At 38.8% G+C, this 20226-nt stretch overlaps 1 non-coding gene across 1 annotated transcript; it reads right to left on the bottom strand.

Annotated features, from left to right (window-relative positions):
* Positions 1-19865: 19865 nt before the first annotated feature.
* On the bottom strand, positions 19866-19973 carry LOC130942530 (small nucleolar RNA R71). The gene has a single exon (XR_009071097.1). It is a non-coding gene; the product is annotated as a small nucleolar RNA R71 (small nucleolar RNA).
* Between the last annotated feature and the right edge of the window lie 253 nt (positions 19974-20226).

Below are 20226 nucleotides of genomic sequence, written 5' to 3'. Positions count from 1 at the left end.
ATAAGCGTATGAAGATGCCTTCCCTTCCGTCTCTCTGCTTTCCTACTGCCTTCATCCAATCCTTCTTACTCCTTTCCATGGCAAGCTCGTGTAGGGTTTCACCGTTGTCAGTGGCTACCTCCCATCCTCGCAGTGAAAGCTAATGCTCACGCACTCTGTCACAGTGCGGCCAATCACCGGTTCGGTTCCCACTCCTACTGGAATAGAATCCCTCTTTTGCGTCTGTCACTAACGCCCAGCAGGTTAGAGTTTGAAGCACGTCACAGTCATTCAGTCATTGAATCCTACTCAGAATACCACAGACAAGGTTAGACCTTCCGGATTCTCTTGAATGCCGCCATCAGGTCCTGCCTATACCACGAAGATTCCGATTAAAGAATCCAAGAGATATTCACTAGAGCCTCAGATGCTTGTAGAACAAGAGTGGTTGTCAGTCACTTTGTTCATGAGTGAGAATGGTGATGGGCGTCAATCATCACCTTCGTCAAGTTGAAGAACAAGTGATATCTTGGACAAAGAACAAGCGGAATTGAATGGAAGAACAATAGTAATTGCATTAATACTCGAGGTACAGCAGAGCTCCACACCTTAATCTATGGTGTGTAGAAACTCCACCGTTGAAAATACATAAGAACAAGGTCTAGGCATGGCCGAATGGCCAGCCTCCCAATGATCTAAGATAGCATAAAACGAAGATAGCTACCAAAGTCTCTAGATACAATAGTAAAAGGTCCTACTTATAGATAACTAGTAGCCTAAGGTGTACAAAGATGAGTAAATGACATAAAAATCCACTTCCGGGCCCACTTGGTGTGTGCTTGGGCTGAGCAATGAAGCATTTTCGTGTAGAGACTCTTCTTGGAGTTAAACGCCAGCTTTAGTGCCAGTTTGGGCGTTTAACTCCCAATCAGGTGCCAGTTCCAGCGTTTAACGCTGGGATTTCTTGAGGTGACTTTGAACGCCGGTTTGGGCCATCAAATATTGGGCAAAGTATGGACTATTATATATTGCTGGAAAGCCCAGGATGTCTACTTTCCAACGCCGTTAAGAGCGCGCCAATTGGGCTTCTGTAGCGCCATAAAATCCACTTCGAGTGCAGGGAGGTCAGAATCCAACAGCATCTGCAGTCCTTTTGAGTCTCTGGATCAGATTTTTGCTCAGATCCCTCAATTTCAGCCAGAAAATACCTGAAATCACAGAAAAATACACAAACTCATAGTAAAGTCCAGAAAAGTGAATTTTAATTAAAAACTAATAAAAATATAATAAAAACTAACTAAAAGACACTAAAAACATACTAAAAACAATGCCAAAAAGCATACAAATTATCCGCTCATCACAACACCAAACTTAAATTGTTGCTTGTCCCCAAGCAACTGAAGATCAAATAAGATAAAAAGAAGAGAATATGCAATGAACTCCAAAAACATCTATGAAGATCAGTATTAATTAGATGAGCGGGGCTTTTAGCTTTTTGTCTCTGAATAGTTTTGGCATCTCACTCTATCCTTTGAAATTCAGAATGATTGGCTTCTTTAGGAACTTAGAATCCAGATAGTGTTAATGATTCTCCTAGTAAAGTATGATGATTCTTGAACATAGCTATTTATTGAGTCTTGGCTGTGGCCCAAAGCACTCTGTCTTCCAGTATTACCACCGGATACATACATGCCACAGACACATAATTGGGTGAACCTTTTCAGATTGTGACTCAGCTTTGCTAAAGTCCCCAATTAGAGGTGTCCAGGGTTCTTAAGCACACTCTTATTGCCTTGGATCACAACTTTATTTCTTTCTTTTTCTTTCTCCTTTTTTTTTCGGTTTTTTTTTTTTCGTTTGCTTCCTTCTTTTTTTTTTTGTATTCACTGCTTTTTCTTGCTTCAAGAATCATTTTTAATGATTTTTTCAGATCCTCAGTAACATGTCTCCTTTTTCATCATTCTTTCAAGAGCCAATATTCATGAACCACAAATTCAGAGAACAAAAGTGTTGCCACCACATCAAATTAATTAAACTATTATAAAATTCAGAATTCATGCAATTCTTTCCTTTTCAATTAAGCACAATTTTATTCAAGAAAGGTGATGGATTCATAGGACATTCATAACTTTAAGGCATAGACACTAAGACACTAATGATCACAAGACACAAACATGGATAAACATAAAGCATAAAATTCGAAAACAGAAGAATAAAGAACAAGGAAATCAAGGAACGGGTCCACCTTAGTGATGGCGGCTCTTCCTTCCTCTTGAAGGTCCTATGGAGTGCTTGAGCTCCTCAATGTCTCTTCCTTGTCTTTGTTGCTCTTCCCTCATGATTCTTTGGTCTTCTCTAATTTCATGAAGGATGATGGAGTGTTCTTGATGCTCCATCCTTAAGTGTCCCATGTTGGAACTCAACTCTCCTAGGGAGGTGTTTAGTTGCTCCCAATAGTTTTGTGGAGGAAAGTGCATCCCTTGAGGCATCTCAGGGATCTCTTGATGAGAGGGATCTCTTGTGTGCTCCATCCTTTTCTTGGTGATGGGTTTGTCCTCATCAATGGGGGTATCTCCTTCTATGTCAACTCCAACTGAATAACAGAGGTGACAAATGAGATGAGGAAAGGCTAACCTTGCCAAGGTGGAGGTCTTGTCCGCCACCTTATAGATTTCTTGGGCTATAACCTCATGAACCTCTATTTCTTCTCCAATCATGATGCTATGAATCATGATGGCCCGGTCTAGAATAACTTCGGACCGGTTGCTAGTGGGAATGATTGAGCGTTGAATGAACTCTAACCATCCTCTAGCCACGGGCTTGAGGTCATGCCTTCTCAATTGGACCGGCTTGCCTCTTGAATCTCTCTTCCATTGTGCGCCCTCTTCACATATGATTGTGAGGACTTGGTCCAACCTTTGATCAAAGTTGACCCTTCTAGTGTAAGGATGTTCATTTCCTTGCATCATAGGCAAGTTGAACGCCACCCTCACACTTTCCGGACTAAAATCCAAGTATTTCCCCCGAACCATAGTGAGATAATTCTTTGGATTCGGGTTCACACTTTGGTCATGGTTCTTGGTGATCCATGTATTGGCATAGAACTCTTGAACCATCAAGATTCCGACTTGTTGAATGGGGTTGGTAAGCACTTCCCAACCTCTTCTTCGGATCTCATGGCGGATCTCCGGATATTCACCCTTTTTGAGTGAAAAGGGGACCTCGGGGATCACCTTCTTCAAGGCCACAACTTCATAGAAGTGGACTTGATGCACCCTTGAGAGGAATCTATCCATCTCCCATGACTCGGAGGTGGAAGCTTTTGCCTTCCCTTTCCTCTTTTTAGAGGTTTCTCCGGCCTTGGATGCCATAAATGGTTATGGAAAACGAAAAAGCAACGCTTTTACCATACCAAACTTAAAATGTTTGCTCGTCCTCGAGCAAAAAGAAGAAAGAAGAGAGTAGAAGAAGAAGAAATGAGGAGGAGGGAGATGGTGGTGTATTCGGCCAAAGAGGGGGAGAAGTGGTGTTTAGGTTGTGTGAAAATGAAGAAGGGAAGAAGGGTATTTATAGGAAAGAGGGGAGAAGGAGTTCGGCCATGTATGGGTGGGTTTGGGAGGGAAAGTGGTTTGAATTTGAAGGGGATTTATGAAGGATGGATGTGAGTGGTGAAGAGAAAGATGGGATTTGATAGGTGAAGGGTTTATGGGGAAGAGGTATTGAGGTGATTGGTGAATGGGGGAAGAAGAGAGAGAGTGGTGGTGGGGTCCTGTGGGGTCCACAGATCCTGTGGTGTCAAGGAAAAGTCATCCCTGCACCAAATGGCATCAAAATCCACGTTTTAAGCCATTTCTGGCGTTAAATGCCGGGCTGGTGCCCATTCCTGGCGTTTAACGCCAGGTTCTAGCCCTTTTCTGGCGTTTAACGCCAGTCTGGTGCCCCTTTCTGGCGTTAAACGCCCAGAATGGTGCCAGACTGGGCGTTAAACGCCCATCTGCTAGGCTTACTGGCGTTTAAACGCCAGCAGCATCTTCCTCCAGGGTGTGCTGTTTTTCTTCCTGTTTTTCATTCTGTTTTTGCTTTTTTCATTGTTTTTGTGACTTCTTATGATCATCAACCTACAAAAAAGATAAAATAACAAAAGAAAATAGTTAACTATAAAACATTGGGTTGCCTCCCAACAAGCGCTTCTTTAATGTCATTAGCTTGACAGAGGACTCTCATGGAGCCTCAGAATTACTTAGAACCGTGTTGGAACCTCCCAACACCAAACTTAGAGTTTGAATGTGGGGGTTCAACACCAAACTTAGAGTTTGGTTGTGGCCTCCCAACACCAAACTTAGAGTTTGACTGTGGGGGCTCTGCTTGGCTCTGTCTTGAGAGAAGCTCTTCATGCTTCCTCTCCATGATGACAGAGGGATATCCTTGAGCCTTAAACACAAAGGATTCTTCATTCACTTGAATGATCATTTCACCTCTATCAACATCAATCACAGCTTTTGCTGTGGCTAGGAAAGGTCTGCCAAGGATGATGGATTCATCCATGCATTTCCCAGTCTCTAGGACTATGAAATCAGTAGGGATGTAATGGTCTTCAATCTTCACCAAAACATTCTCTACAAGTCCATGAGCTTGTTTTCTTGAATTGTCTGCCATCTCTAATGAGATTTTTGCAGCTTGTACCTCAAAGATCCCTAGCTTCTCCATTACAGAGAGAGGTATGAGGTTCACACTTGATCCTAAGTCACACAAGGCCTTCTTGAAGGTCATGGTGCCTATGGTACAAGGTATTGAAAACTTCCCAGGATCTTGTCTCTTTTGAGGTAATTTCTGCCTAGACAAGTCATCCAGTTCTTTGGTGAGCAAAGGGGGTTCATCCTCCCAAGTCTCATTTCCAAACAACTTGTCATTTAGCTTCATGATTGCTCCAAGGTATTTAGCAACTTGCTCTTCAGTGATATACTCATCCTCTTCAGAGGAAGAATACTCATCAGAGCTCATGAATGGCAGAAGTAAGTACAATGGAATCTCTATGGTCTCATCTTGAGCCTCAGATTCCCATGGTTCCTCATTGGGGAACTCAGAGGAGGTTAGTGTGCGCCCATTGAGGCCTTCCTCAGTGGCGTCCACTTCCTCTCTTTCCTCTCCAAATTCGGCCATGTTTATGGCTTTGCACTCTCCTTTTGGATTTTCTTCTGTATTACTTGGGAGAGTGCTAGGAGGGAGTTCAGTAACTTTCTTACTCAGCTGACCCACTTGTCCTTCCAAATTCCTAATGGAGGACCTTGTTTCAGTCATGAAACTTTGAGTGGTCTTTATTAGATCAGAGACCATTGTTGCTAAGTCAGAAGTACTCTGCTTAGAACTCTCTGTCTGTTGCTGAGAAGATGATGGAAAAGGCTTGCCATTGCTAAACCTGTTTCTTCCACCATTATTGTTGTTGAAACCTTGTTGAGGTTTCTCTTGATTCTTCCATGAGAAATTTGGGTGATTTCTCCATGAAGAGTTGTAGGTGTTTCCATAGGGTTCTCCTAGGTAATTCACCTCCTCCATGGAAGGGTTCTCAGGATCATAAGCTTCTTCCTCAGATGAAGCTTCCTTAGTACTGCCAGGTGTATTTTGCATTCCAGACAGACTTTGAGAAATCAAATTGACTTGTTGAGTCAATATCTTGTTCTGAGCCAGTATGGCATTCAGAGTGTCAATCTCAAGAACTCCTTTCTTCTGATTAGTCCCATTGTTCACAGGATTCCTTTCAGAAGTGTACATGAATTGGTTATTTGCAACCATTTCAATTAGCTCTTGAGCCTCTGTAGGCGTCTTCTTCAGATGAAGAGATCCTCCAGCAGAGCTATCCAAGGACATCTTAGATAGTTCAGAGAGACCATCATAGAAAATACCTATGATGCTCCATTCAGAAAGCATGTCTGAGGGATATTTTCTGATCAATTGTTTGTATCTTTCCCAAGCTTCATAGAGGGATTCTCCATCCTTCTGTCTGAAGGTTTGGACTTCCACTCTAAGCTTACTCCATCTTTGTGGTGGAAAGAACTTTGCCAAGAAGGCATTGACTAGCTTTTCCCAAGAGTCCAGGCTTTCCTTAGGTTGAGAATCCAACCATATTCTAGCTCTGTCTCTTACAGCAAAAGGGAATAGCATCAGTCTATAGACCTCAGGGTCAACCCCATTAGTCTTGACTGTGTCACAAATTTGCAAGAACTCAGCTAGAAACTGATGAGGATCTTCCATTGGAAGTCCATGGAACTTGCAATTCTGTTGCATTAGAGAAACTAATTGAGGCTTAAGCTCAAAGTTGTTTGCTCCAATGGCAGGGATAGAGATGCTTCTCCCATAAAAATCAGGAGTAGGTGCAGTAAAGTCACCCAGCACCTTCCTTGCATTGTTGGCATTGTTGTTGTTTTCGGCTGCCATGGGTTCTTCTTCCTTGAAGAATTCGGTTAGGTCCTCTAAAGAGAGTTGTGCTTTAGCTTCTCTTAGCTTTCTCTTCAGGGTCCTTTCAGGTTCAGGATCAGCTTCAACAAGAATGCCTTTGTCTCTGCTCCTGCTCATATGAAAGAGAAGAGAACAAGAAAATGTGGAATCCTCTATGTTACAGTATAGAGATTCCTTGAGGTGTCAGAGGAAAAGAAAAATAGAAGAAAGAAGGTAGAAGAATTCGAACTTGATTAGATAGAGTTTGAATTGTGCATTAAGAAGGAGTAATACTCCATAAATAGAAGGATGTGGGAAGGAGGGAAAAGAATTTTCGAAAATTCAATTAAAAAGATGTTGATAATTTTCGAAAATTGAAAGTGGAAAAGAAATCAAGTGATTTTTTGAAAAAGATTTTGAAATTAGAAATTAGAAGGATTTGATTGAAAACTATTTTGAAAAAGATGTGATTGAGAAGATATGATTGGTTTTAAAAAAAATGTGATTGAGAAGATATGATTTGAAAACAATTTTAAAAGATATGATTTGAAAATAATTTTAAAAGATTTGATTTTAAAAATTAATGACTTGCCTAACAAGAAAAGATATGATTCAAACATAAAACCTTCCTTAACAGAAAAGGCAAAAAATGTTCAATCAAATCATTAATTGTTAGTAAGTATCTTTGAAAAAGGAAAGAAATTGATTTTGAAAACATTTGATTGAAAAGATATGATTTGAAAAAGATTTGATTTTGAAAAACTTTGAAAACTTGAAAAAAAAAATTTGATTTGAAAACAAAATTCTCCCCCTAGCACCATCCTGGCGTTAAACGCCCAGAATGGTATACATTCTGGCGTTTAACGCCCAAAATGCACCCTTTTTGGGCGTTAAACACCCAACCAGGTACCCTGGCTGGCGTTTAAACGCCAGTCTGTCTTCTTCACTGGGCATTTTTGAATGCTCAGCTTTTTCTGTATAATTCCTCTGCAGTATGTTCTGGATCTTCAATTCTTGGTATCATTGACTTGAAAAGACACAAATTAAAAATATTTTTGGATTTTTAATAATCAAAATGCAATAAGAATCAAATAACAATGCATGCAAGACACCAAACTTAGCAGTTTGTATACTACTGACACTAACAATGTGAGAATGCATATGAGACACACAAAATACGTCAAGTCAATAGAATTTAGAGATTAGAACACAAAAATCATCAAGAATTACTTGAGGATCCATAAGACACATGAATGAATGCATGCAATTGACACCAAACTTAAGATGAGACACTAGACTTAAGCAAGAAACATCAAATATTTTTGGTTTTTTATGACTTTGTAAATTTTTTGTTGTTTTTTTTTTCGAAAATTAAGTAAAAAGGAAAATAAAGGTATCAAAATCCTTAATGAGAATTCCAGGAATCATGCAATGTTAGTCTAAAGCTTTAGTCTAAAGAAATTAGACATGGCCGGCTAAGCTTCAGCAGGACATTGCATTCAAGAGCTAAATTGATGATGATCAATCAGCTTTGGTGATGATAAGAACATCACCTTGAAACACTAGAATTCATTCTTAAGAACTCTGAAGAAAAATAATACCTAATCTAAGCAACAAGATGAACCGTCAGTTGTCCAAACTCGAACAATCCCAGGCATTGTTACCAAAAGCTTGCTCAAAACTTGAACAATCCCCGGCAATGGCGCCAAAAACTTGGTGCGCGAAATTGTGAATAATACTTTTCACAACTCTCATAATCCCTGGTAATGGCTCCAAAAACGTGGTAGCTCAATACCATGGCATTACACAACTTCGCACAACTAACCAGCAAGTGCACTGGGTCGTCCAAGTAATACTTTACGTGAGTAAGGGTCGATCCCACGGAGATTGTTAGCATTGAAGCAAGCTATGGTCATCTTATAAATCTTAGTCAGGCAAACTCAAATGTATATGATGATGAACGAAAATAACATAAAGGATAAAGATAGTGATACTTATGTAATTCATTGGTAGGAACTTCGGATAAGCGTATGAAGATGCCTTCCCTTCCGTCTCTCTGCTTTCCTACTGCCTTCATCCAATCCTTCTTACTCCTTTCCATGGCAAGCTCGTGTAGGGTTTCACCGTTGTCAGTGGCTACCTCCCATCCTCGCAGTGAAAGCTAATGCTCACGCACTCTGTCACAGTGCGGCCAATCACCGGTTCGGTTCCCACTCCTACTGGAATAGAATCCCTCTTTTGCGTCTGTCACTAACGCCCAGCAGGTTAGAGTTTGAAGCACGTCACAGTCATTCAGTCATTGAATCCTACTCAGAATACCACAGACAAGGTTAGACCTTCCGGATTCTCTTGAATGCCGCCATCAGGTCCTGCCTATACCACGAAGATTCCGATTAAAGAATCCAAGAGATATTCACTAGAGCCTCAGATGCTTGTAGAACAAGAGTGGTTGTCAGTCACTTTGTTCATGAGTGAGAATGGTGATGGGCGTCAATCATCACCTTCGTCAAGTTGAAGAACAAGTGATATCTTGGACAAAGAACAAGCGGAATTGAATGGAAGAACAATAGTAATTGCATTAATACTCGAGGTACAGCAGAGCTCCACACCTTAATCTATGGTGTGTAGAAACTCCACCGTTGAAAATACATAAGAACAAGGTCTAGGCATGGCCGAATGGCCAGCCTCCCAATGATCTAAGATAGCATAAAACGAAGATAGCTACCAAAGTCTCTAGATACAATAGTAAAAGGTCCTACTTATAGATAACTAGTAGCCTAAGGTGTACAAAGATGAGTAAATGACATAAAAATCCACTTCCGGGCCCACTTGGTGTGTGCTTGGGCTGAGCAATGAAGCATTTTCGTGTAGAGACTCTTCTTGGAGTTAAACGCCAGCTTTAGTGCCAGTTTGGGCGTTTAACTCCCAATCAGGTGCCAGTTCCAGCGTTTAACGCTGGGATTTCTTGAGGTGACTTTGAACGCCGGTTTGGGCCATCAAATCTTGGGCAAAGTATGGACTATTATATATTGCTGGAAAGCCCAGGATGTCTGCTTTCCAACGCCGTTGAGAGCGCGCCAATTGGGCTTCTGTAGCTCCAGAAAATCCACTTCGAGTGCAGGGAGGTCAGAATCCAACAGCATCTGCAGTCCTTTTGAGTCTCTGGATCAGATTTTTGCTCAGATCCCTCAATTTCAGCCAGAAAATACCTGAAATCACAGAAAAACACACAAACTCATAGTAAAGTCCAGAAAAGTGAATTTTAATTAAAAACTAATAAAAATATAATAAAAACTAACTAAAAGACACTAAAAACATACTAAAAACAATGCCAAAAAGCATACAAATTATCCGCTCATCAGCCTTCCTCGCCTTCTTAAAGGCCTTCAATGAATCATTGTTCTTCGACATCTCTGAAAAACAGGAAAAATACAAACAACTTATGAATACCCAGAAAAGAAATCAGAGAACAAAAGACATAGGAACACAGTTTATAAAATACCCAGAATAGCATGAATCAAGGATGGATCCCCCAGAAATTTCTTGGCCTCAAGATGAGGAGGCTCCCCCCAAATATCCTTTAAAGCAGCAACGAAGGCCTGCTCGACCTCGTCTAACATCTCCCAGGTATACCTAGACACAACTACATTCCTCTGCCACTCTAAAGGAAAACGAGGCTCATCATTCTCATCCAGGAAGAAAGGACGAGCTCCTTCAACAGCTCGGATCTTGAAAAAATAATTCTTAAAATCGCGGAAAGACTCATCATACATGGAGAAGACTTTATGTCCCTGGGCCGACCTAAAAGAAATCCAAGAAGCTTTCTTTTTGGTAGTCCCAGGCTTGGTCAACACAAAGAGATACAGAAAAAGAGTTAAAGAGGGTTTAATGCCAAACTCATGACAAACCATCTGAAAGATCTTGATAAAGCCCCAAGAATTCGGATGAAGCTGAGATGGGGCCACGTTGCAAGACCACAACAGGTCAGTCTCAAAGGAAGTAAAAGGAAGGGTAATTCCCATCTGGCTAAAGAAGAAATCGTAAGCATAAAAGAAAGGACGCTCTTCCTGGGTCGAAGTAGGAAAACAGACCCTGTCATTAGAATCGGGTTCCACCAACTCCTAATTGCGTTCTTGATTCTCGCTACTACAGATCCGATGGTGTATCCTAAGCTTTGTACAGAATTCTGCATTAGCTAGGGATACACACAGCAACACCAGGGAGTCCAACCACTCAGACATCCCCTCAGGTACCTTAGAGGACGCCTCAACAATATTTTTGCGAGATGACATGGCCAACTAATCCTACAAAGAAAAGGAAACGGGTTACTAAACCCAAAAAAACAGGTCTGGACAAAAAGGAAGCAACTCGAACAAACGCGACCTTAAAACACACAAAAACAGTAAAAAGAAAACCCCAAGACGCAGACCAAAGTTCAGGGGCATCCTTTGGAGGCAATATCAGAGTGAATGAAAGAGCTACAAAGATAAAATCATATTTTCAAACAAAACGAGCGTCCCGAAAAGAAAAAAGCGAAAAGTCAAAAGAAAGTCATCAAAAACCATCATCTCAACTGAAGAGCAGTCATCAACCAGTATAGCAAAATCATCAACGAAGTAAACAAGCTATCAAAGAAGCAACCTTTTTCCAAACGACAGTACGGAAATCAACCCTAAAAGGAAGCCAGAACCAAGAAAATCACCCAAAGCATACATAAAGACGAAAAGAAGACCAGGAAACAGGCATCACAGCAATAAACCAAGCACATGAACAAGAGAAAGGTTCAAACTTTCCAACGTACAAAATCAGAGCGTCATCAAAGAAATCAAAAGCAAAAGTAGCAGAAATAAAAAGGTAAAGAGAAAAAGCAAAGCCAACCTAGAAGAAGGAAGAAAAATTTGAAAAAAGAGCAGCGGAGAATCGACCACAAAACAGAAGCACCAAGCGAATGCCAAAGCGTCACAAGAGAGAAAACGAGAAATGCAGGACAGGAAACGGCGAAAAAGAAGGGAAGTTACAGGGAAAATAACAACCGTCTCTTGGATACAAAATTTGAATAAAGGAAACCAAGAGAAGCAGAACAAAAACCAAATTAATGGGGGCATTAAAAACCCTCGTGCATTCCCAAGGAAAAAACACTAAATGCAAAAGCGCGCGTTTTCAGAAGAAACGGAACAGAAACGTTCCACATTCAAGAAGGAGCTCCACGAAAGATAAAGCGACGAAATGCTCGAGTTCGGCTTTTTCCGAGAAGGCTCGAAATCCTAAAACTAAGGCTCGACCTCCAGATAAAAGACCAAGCTCGAGCAAGGGCACTGTTCATACCCTGGGTCGAGCTGTCCGACCCAGGATGTTCTACCGACAAAGCGACCGGCCTCTTCAGGTCAGACAATCCGAACTCTTCCTAAAGCGCTCGGCCAAACTACTAGGAAGGCCCAATAAAGGGCCCAAACAGAGGAACACGACCCGAACCCAAGGGCAGCCCAAGCCTACAGAGAGAAGGGCGGTTCTCTTGAAGATAAGATGACCTCACTCGAAGATAAGATAAAGATAAGATAAGATAACTAACTTATCTTATCTTTGAAGGTCACTCTACACTATTATAAATACACTGGAGCACCCAGGTATAACTTATATTCTGATTCTACTCAATACCTGCTTAATACCCTTGCTAACTTAAGCATCGGAGTCCCTTGCAGGTACCCCCCACCCTCCGGGGACGAAGGATCAGCACCATCACCAAGTCCCACAAGTCAGACAACAACAGCTCTGACCCACACAGAAGATCTCGACCGAGATCGACCTACAGTTTCAGGTAACCCCCGGAACAGTAACCCTTGTTCAAGTTAAACTTGAACTATTCAGTATTGAAAAAGTTAAAAATTTGTTGTTGTCTCATGAAGACACAATTGACAAGTTCAAACAGTCTTCCGTATTAATGGCACAGGTTAATTTCAGTCAAGCATCTACTTCAGATTCAAGATTCACACCAAGGGGCTATGGAGGAAGAAGAGGAGGTAGATTTGATAGGTTCTTTAGAGGAGGCAGGAGTTCTTGGCAATCACAAAATTGTCCAAGCTATAAAGTTCGTAGCAGACCTGGCCATACTACATTATACTACTTCTATAGATTCGATTACTCTTTCAATGAAAATTCCTCCCTCAATTTTAACTCTTTAGTATCTCAATCATCAAACATTTTCACTTCTTCTTTTGTTCAACCAATAGCAACTTTATATAATCAACCTCACTCATTTTTTGCAACCCCTTTTGCTGTATGTAAATTTTAGTACAAGTCATTATTTGACATCTGATGCTTCAAGCCTTCTTTCTTCATCAAAATATACTGGACTTGGTCAGTTGTATGTTGCTGATAGGACCAGTATCAAAATATCACACATTTGTAATTCTTTGTTAACTAATTCTTCTACAAGAAACACTTTTATCTTAAAGAATTTTGATAAACCACTATTTTATGGTTTATCCTGTGCTAAATTGAGTGAGTTTTACCAATCTTTCATACACTTATTCATATAAAATGTATGGTTTTACATTTTTCTTCCCAAATTGATGCTATGGTTGAAAACATGCTTCTTTGGCCCTAAATTCACTATTTTTAATCCTCTCTTATTTCCATTCGATGCCGTGATATGTGTGTTAAGTGTTTTTAGGGTTTATAGGGCAGAAATGTCTTAGAAGATGTAAAAGAAGCATGCAAAAGAGGAAGGATCACAAGGAATTAAGGAATTCATAGGCGAGCATCGACGCGCATGCGTGGAGTGACGTGTACGCATGAACGGGAGGAAAATGCAGGGGACGTGTACGCGTGACCAAAAGTTTGTGCATCGACGCGTACGTGTGGACGACGCCATGCATACGCGTGACATTCTGTCATGTGCTGTACGTAGCAGAACTCGATTGGGCCGATTTCTGGGCCAATTTGGACCCAGTTTAAAGCCCAAAAACACAGACTAGAGGCAGGGGTGAAGCTGAGATAGAGGACACTTCCATTCTCACTTAGTTTTTAGTTTTAGTTGGAAATTCTAGAGAAACACTACTTCTCCTAGGGTTCTTAGTATTTTCTTAGTTTTTGCTTTTGGATTGGATTTGGAGAGAGTTGCTACTACCTTCAATTGAAGTTTTCATCATTCTAGTTTGCCTTCCTATCACTCTACTCCCTTATTTTCTATTTAGTTATTTGAGTTCATGTTTGAATTTTGTGAATTTTGAGTTTATTAATGCAATAAATCATTGGTAAACCACTAGTTTATGGTTTATCTTGTGCTAAACTGAGTGGGTTTTACCAATCTTTCATACACTTATTCATATAAAATGCATGGTTTTACATTTTCCTTCCCAAATTGATGTTATGGTTGAAAACATGCTTCTTTGGCCTTACATTTGCTATTTTTAATCCTCTCTTCTTTCCATTCGATGTCGTGATATGTGTGTTAAGTGTTTTCAGGGATTACAGTGCAGGAATGGCATAGAGGATGGAAAACAAGCATGCAAAAGAGGAAGAAACACAAGAAATTAAAGATTTCATGGGCGAGCAGCGCCGCGCATGCATGGGGCGACGCGTACATGTGGACGACGCGTACGTGTGATAGGCCGTCACGTGCTGCAGATATCAAAATTCGCTGGGGGCGATTTTTGGGCCACTTTTTGACCCAGTTTCAGGCCCGAAAGTCCATATTAGAGGCAGGGGTGTAGCTGAGACTTGGACACGCTTTCATTCTCACTTAGTTTTAGTTTTTAGTTTTTGAATTCTAGAGAGAAAAACACTACCTCTTCTAGGGTTCTAGCAATTTTTAGTTTTTGCTTTTGGATTGGATTTTTGAGAGAGCTACTACTACCTTTAGTTGAAGTCATCACTTTAGTTTGCTTCTCTATTACTCTACTCTTTTGTTTTTCACTTAGTTATTGGTACTCATATTTGTATTTTGTTGAATTCTAAGTTTATTAATGCAATGAACTATTCTTATGTTTCATTCCAAGTTTCTTTCAATTAATTATCAGAGTCAATTTTAATTTTATTAATTCAGTTTCAATTACCATGTTTTCTATCTACTTCCTTTACATGTTTGTGAAAATGACATTCATGTCAATGGAGTAGAGTTCCCAACCTGGCTTTGGAGTTGATTAATAGGAAATTCTTGAGTTAGAATATTCAAATGTTAATAGGTAATTAGAAATTACTGCCAATTGGATTTTTTCTAACTCTAATTCCTCCTTGGGAGTGATTAGGACTTGTAAAGTGAAGTTGGTATTACTTACTTGACTTTCCTCTATTAGTCAGAGGATAACTAAGTAGAAGCAACAACCCTTTTTATTATTACACTTGAGAAATTCAACGAGGATAGAAACTCCACTTAATCTTCTCCTAGCCAAAGCTTTGTAATTTAAATACACAACATCTCTTGTTAATTGCTCCTTGCATAATTCTTAGTTATTTACTTTTTAATTTTCAACTCTAAAAATTTCTCAGAAAACCCCTGACCAATAGATTGCACTCTTTTGTCAACTCTTTGGGAGACGACCTGGGAATTCTACTCCCAGTTAATTGATTTTTAATCGTGACAACCCCTTTTAAATTGATAAGTAGAATTTTCGTCGGTTAAGAGTTGTACTCGCAACGCTGCTTTTATTAAAAATTCTTAACCGGCATTTTTCCATCCGTCAATCATTTTCATGTTTAAATCCATTACTTGTTGAATTTCTTTTAATTAATTATCAGTATCAATTTTAATTTTATTGATTTAGTTTCAATTACCATGTTTTCTATCTACTCCCTTTACTTGTTTGTGAAAATAGTATACATGTCAATGGAGTTGAGCCCCAACTTGGCTTTGGAGTTGATTAATAGGAAACTCTTGAGTTGGAATACTCAAGTGTTAATAGGTAATTGAAAATTGCTGCTAATTGGGTTTTTACTAACTCTGATTCCTCCTTGGGAGGTGATTAGGACTTGTAAAGTGAAATTGGTATTACCTACTTGACTTTTCTCTGTTAGTCAGAGGATAACTAAGTAGAAGCAGCAACCTTTTTACTATTACATTTGAGAAATTCAACGAGGATATTCCAATTAATCATCTCATAGCCAAGGCCTTTTATTTTAAATACACAACATCTCTAATTAATTGCTCCTTGCATAATTTTCAGTTATTTACTTTTTCATTTTCATCTCTAAAAAATTTCTCAGAAAATTCCTGACCAATAGATTGCACTCTTTTGGCAACTCCTTAAGAGATGACCTGGGAATTCTACTCCCAGTTAATTGATTCTAAATTGAGACAACCCCTTTTAAATTGATAAGTGGAATTTTCGTCGGTTAAGAGCTGTACTCGCACGCTGCTTTTATTAAAATTTCTTAACCGACAATTTTTCGCTCGTCAATTTTTGGCGCCATTGCCGGGGAGTTTCAACAGTGTGCTAAATTATTGGTTGGTGTAAATAATTTTTCTTTTATTTTACTTAATTATATAATTACATTTTTCTTAGTATATTTTATTACCACGAGCTATATATTTCTTTCATTGAATGACACGTTCATTACTGGATCCGAGCTTAGCCGCATTTAATCCTGAGATTGAAAGAACTATTTCACGTATTAGGCGAGCTCAGCGTCGGTTAGCCTCTGAGGGTGGTGAAGGAGTTTTACCCAATTCACCAATCTTATCCGAGGATGAGTCTGAAGCGTCATTCGAGGAAGAAACTAGTTCCTCTCCAATTAATTCTATTGACGCCTCTTCTGTTGATTTGAGTGCAGATACTATGGTAGAGCCAAGAAGAATTACGCTTAAGGAAGCGGGTGATGAGAGGATAATTTATACGCTTTTTGGCATTTTTTTAGGTAGTTTTTAGTAGGATCTAGCTACTTTTAGGGATATTTTTATTAGTTTTTATACAAAATTCACATTTCTGGACTTTACTATGAGTTTGTGTGTTTTTCTATGATTTCAGGTATTTTCTGGCTGAAATTGAGGGACCTGAGCAAAAATCTGATACGAGGCTAAAAAAGGACTACAGATGCTGTTGGATTCTGACCTCCCTACACTCGAAATGGATTTTCTGGAGCTACGGAACTCCAAATGGCGCGCTCTCAATTGTGTTGGACAGTCGACATCCAGGGCTTTCCAGCCATAATAGTCCATACTTTATTCGAGTTCAGACAACGCAAACTGGCATTCAACACCAGTTCCATGTTGCATTCTGGAGTAAAACGCCAAAAACACGTTACGACTTAGCGTTTAACTCCAAGAGAAGCCTCTGCACGTGTAAAGCTCAAGCTCAGCCCAAGCACACACCAAAGTGGGCCCCTGAAGTGGATTTCTGCACTTAGACTTATTTCTGTAAAACCTAGTAGCTAATTTAGTATAAATAGAACTTTTTACTACTGTACTAGGCGTCTTTGACCAGATCTTTGATCAGTTTTATGCTATCTTAGACTTTTGTGGAGGCTGGCCATTCAGCCATGCTTGAACCATTATCACTTATGTATTTTCAACGGTGGAGTTTCTACACACCATAGATTAAGGTGTGGAGCTCTGCTGTTCCTCGAGTATTAATGCAATTACTATTATTCTTCTATTCAATTCAGCTTATTCTTATTCTAAGATATTCACTGCACTTCAACATGATGAATGTGATGATCCGTGACACTCATCATCATTCTCACCTATGAACGCGTGCCTGACAACCATTTCTGTTCTACCTTAGATCGAGCGCGTATCTCGTAGTCTCCATTCCGAAAGATCAGAGTCTTTGTGGTATAAGCTAGAATTATCGGCGGCCATTCCTAAGATTCGGAAAGTCTAAACCTTGTCTGTGGTATTCCGAGTAGGATCTGAGATGGGATGACTGTGACGAGCTTCAAACTCGCGAGTGTTGGGCATAGTGACAGACGCAAAAGAATCATTGGATTCTATTCTAACATGATCAAGAATCGACAGATGATTAGCCGTGCGGTGACAGCGCATTTGGACCATTTTCACTGAGAGGATGGGAGGTAGCCATTGACGCTGGTGAAACCCGAACATACAGCTTGCCATGAAAAGGAGTAAGAATGATTGGATGAAAGCAGTAGGAAAGCAGAGATTCAGAAGGAACACAGTCTCTTCATGCGCTTATATGAAATTCCTACCAATGAATTAAATAAGTATCTCTATCTTTATTTTATGCTTTATTTATCTCTCTATTCGAAAACCATTATAACCATTATAATCTGCCTAACTGAGATTTACAAGATGACCATAGCTTGCTTCATACCAACAATCTCCGTGGGATCGACCCTTACTCACGTAAGGTTTATTACTTGGATGACCCAGTACACTTGCTGGTTAGTTGTGTGAAGTTGTGAAGAATGTGTGTGAACCATAGCATTGTGCACCAAGTTTTTGGAGCCATTTCTAGGAAATGTTCGAGTGGTAAAAAGTATGAGTCATGATTTTGCCTATCAAGTTTTTGACGCCGTTGTCGGGGATTGTTTGAGTTTGGACAGCTGACGGTTCATCTTGTTGCTCAGATTAGGTAATTTTCTTCTTATTTTGTTTTCAAAAAGTTTTTAAAAATCTTTCAAAATTTTTCTTCTTTTTCGTTTTTCCACATTTAATTTTCGAAAAAAAAATTTATAACATCATAAAAACCAAAAATATTTTGTGTTTCTTATTTGAGTCTAATGTCAATTTTTAAGTTTGGTGTCAATTGCATCTTTTTAATTTTCAAAAAAAAATTTCGTAAATTCATGCATGTGTTCTTCATGATCTTCAAGTTGTTCTTGGTAAGTCTTCTTGTTTGATCATCATATTTTCTTGTTCTGTGTCTTTTGTTATTTTTCATATGCATTTTTGAATTCATAGAGTCTAAACATGAAAAATTTCTAAGTTTAGTGTCTTACATATTTTTCCTTTCTTGAAAATTTTTCAAAAATAAGTCTTGATGTTCATCTTGATCTTCAAAGTGTTCTTGGTATTCATCTTGACATTCATAATGTTCTTGCATGCATCATGTGTTTTGATTCATAATTTTCATGTTGTGAGTCATTTTTGTGTTTTTCTCTCTCATCATTAAAAATTCAAAAAAAATAAAAAATATCTTTTCCTTATTTCTCTCATAAATTTCTAAATCTTTGGGTTGACTTAGTCAAAAATTTTTAAAAAAATCAAATCTTTTTCATTTTTCTTATTATTTTTCGAAAATTTTAAAAATTGATTTTCAAAATCTTTTTCTTAATTTTATTTCATAATTTTCGAAAACTTTACTAACAATTAATGTAATTGATTCAAAATTTTGAAGTTTGTTACTTTCTTGTTAAGAAAGGTTCAATCTTTAATTTCTAGAATCATATCTTTTAGTTTCTTGTTAGTCAAGTCATCAATTTTAAAAATCAAATCTTTTTCAACCATATCTTTTCAATCATATCTTTTCAAATCATATCTTTTTCAAAATCAATTTCAAAAATCTTTTCTAACTCCTTATCTTTTCAAAATTGATTTTCAAATCTTTTTCAACTAAGTAATCGACTTTTTGTTTGTTTTACTATTTCTTATCTTTTTCAAAACCACCTAACTACTTTTCTCTCTCTAATTTTCGAAAATTCCTTATCCTATTTTTCAAAATTCTTTTTAATTAACTAATTGTTTCAAATTTTAATTTTATTTTTATTTTTTCTCTTAATTTTCGAAAATCACTAACCATTTTTTTAAAATAATATTCGAATTCTCTCTCTCTCTCTCTCATCTCCTTCTATTTATTTATTCATTTACTAATTCTTCTCTTCATCTAAAAATTTGAACCCTCTCTTCTCCTCTATGTTCAAATTTTTCTCCTCTTTCTTCTATTCTTTTCTTCTTCTACTCACATAAAGGAATCTCTATACTGTGACATAGAGGATACTTCTTCCTTTTCTGTTCTCTTCTTTTTCATATGAGCAGGAGCAAGGACAAGGACATTCTTGTTGAAGCAGATCCTGAACCTGAAAGGACTCTCAAGAAGAAGCTAAGAGAAGCTAAAGCACAACAATCCAGAGAAAATCTTACAGAGAATCTCGAAAAAGAAAGAGACATGGCCGAACCCAACAATAATATAAGGAGGATGCTTGGTGATTATACTACACCTACTTCCAATTTTTATGGAAGAAGCATCTCAATCCCTGCTATTGGAGCAAACAATTTTGAGCTAAAACCTCAACTAGTTGCTCTAATGCAACAGAACTGCAAGTTTCATGGACTTCCATCGGAAGATCCCTATCTGTTTTTAACTGAGTTCTTGCAGATCTGTGATACTGTTAAGACTAACGGAGTAGATCCAGAAGTCTATAGGCTCATGCTTTTCCCTTTTGCTGTAAGAGACAGAGCTAGAACATGGTTGGACTCACAATCTAGAGATAGCCTGGACTCTTGAAATAAGCTAGTCATGGCCTTCCTGGCCAAGTACTTTCCTCCTCAAAAGCTGAGCAAGCTTAGAGTGGACGTTCAGACCTTCAGGCAAAAAGATGATGAATCCCTCTATGAAGCTTGGGAAAAATACAAGCAGTTGACCAAAAAGTGTCCTTCTGATATGCTTTCAGAGTGGACCATTTTGGATATATTCTATGATGTTCTATCTGAGTTCTCTAAGATGTCACTGGACCATTCTGCAGGTGGATCCATTCACCTAAAGAAAATGCCAGCAGAAGCTCAAGAACTCATTGACATGGTTGCAAATAACCAATTCATGTACACCTCTGAGAGGAATCCTGTTAGTAATGAGACGCCTCAAAAGAGGAGAGTTCTTAAAATTGATGCTTTGAATGCCATATTGGCTCAGAACAAAATGT

The sequence above is a fragment of the Arachis stenosperma genome, chromosome 7 (genome assembly GCF_014773155.1).
Source record: "Arachis stenosperma cultivar V10309 chromosome 7, arast.V10309.gnm1.PFL2, whole genome shotgun sequence".
Classification (NCBI taxonomy): domain Eukaryota; kingdom Viridiplantae; phylum Streptophyta; class Magnoliopsida; order Fabales; family Fabaceae; genus Arachis; species Arachis stenosperma.
Note: the sequence above shows the minus strand (reverse complement) of the source record. Positions and strands in the feature narration are given on the sequence as shown.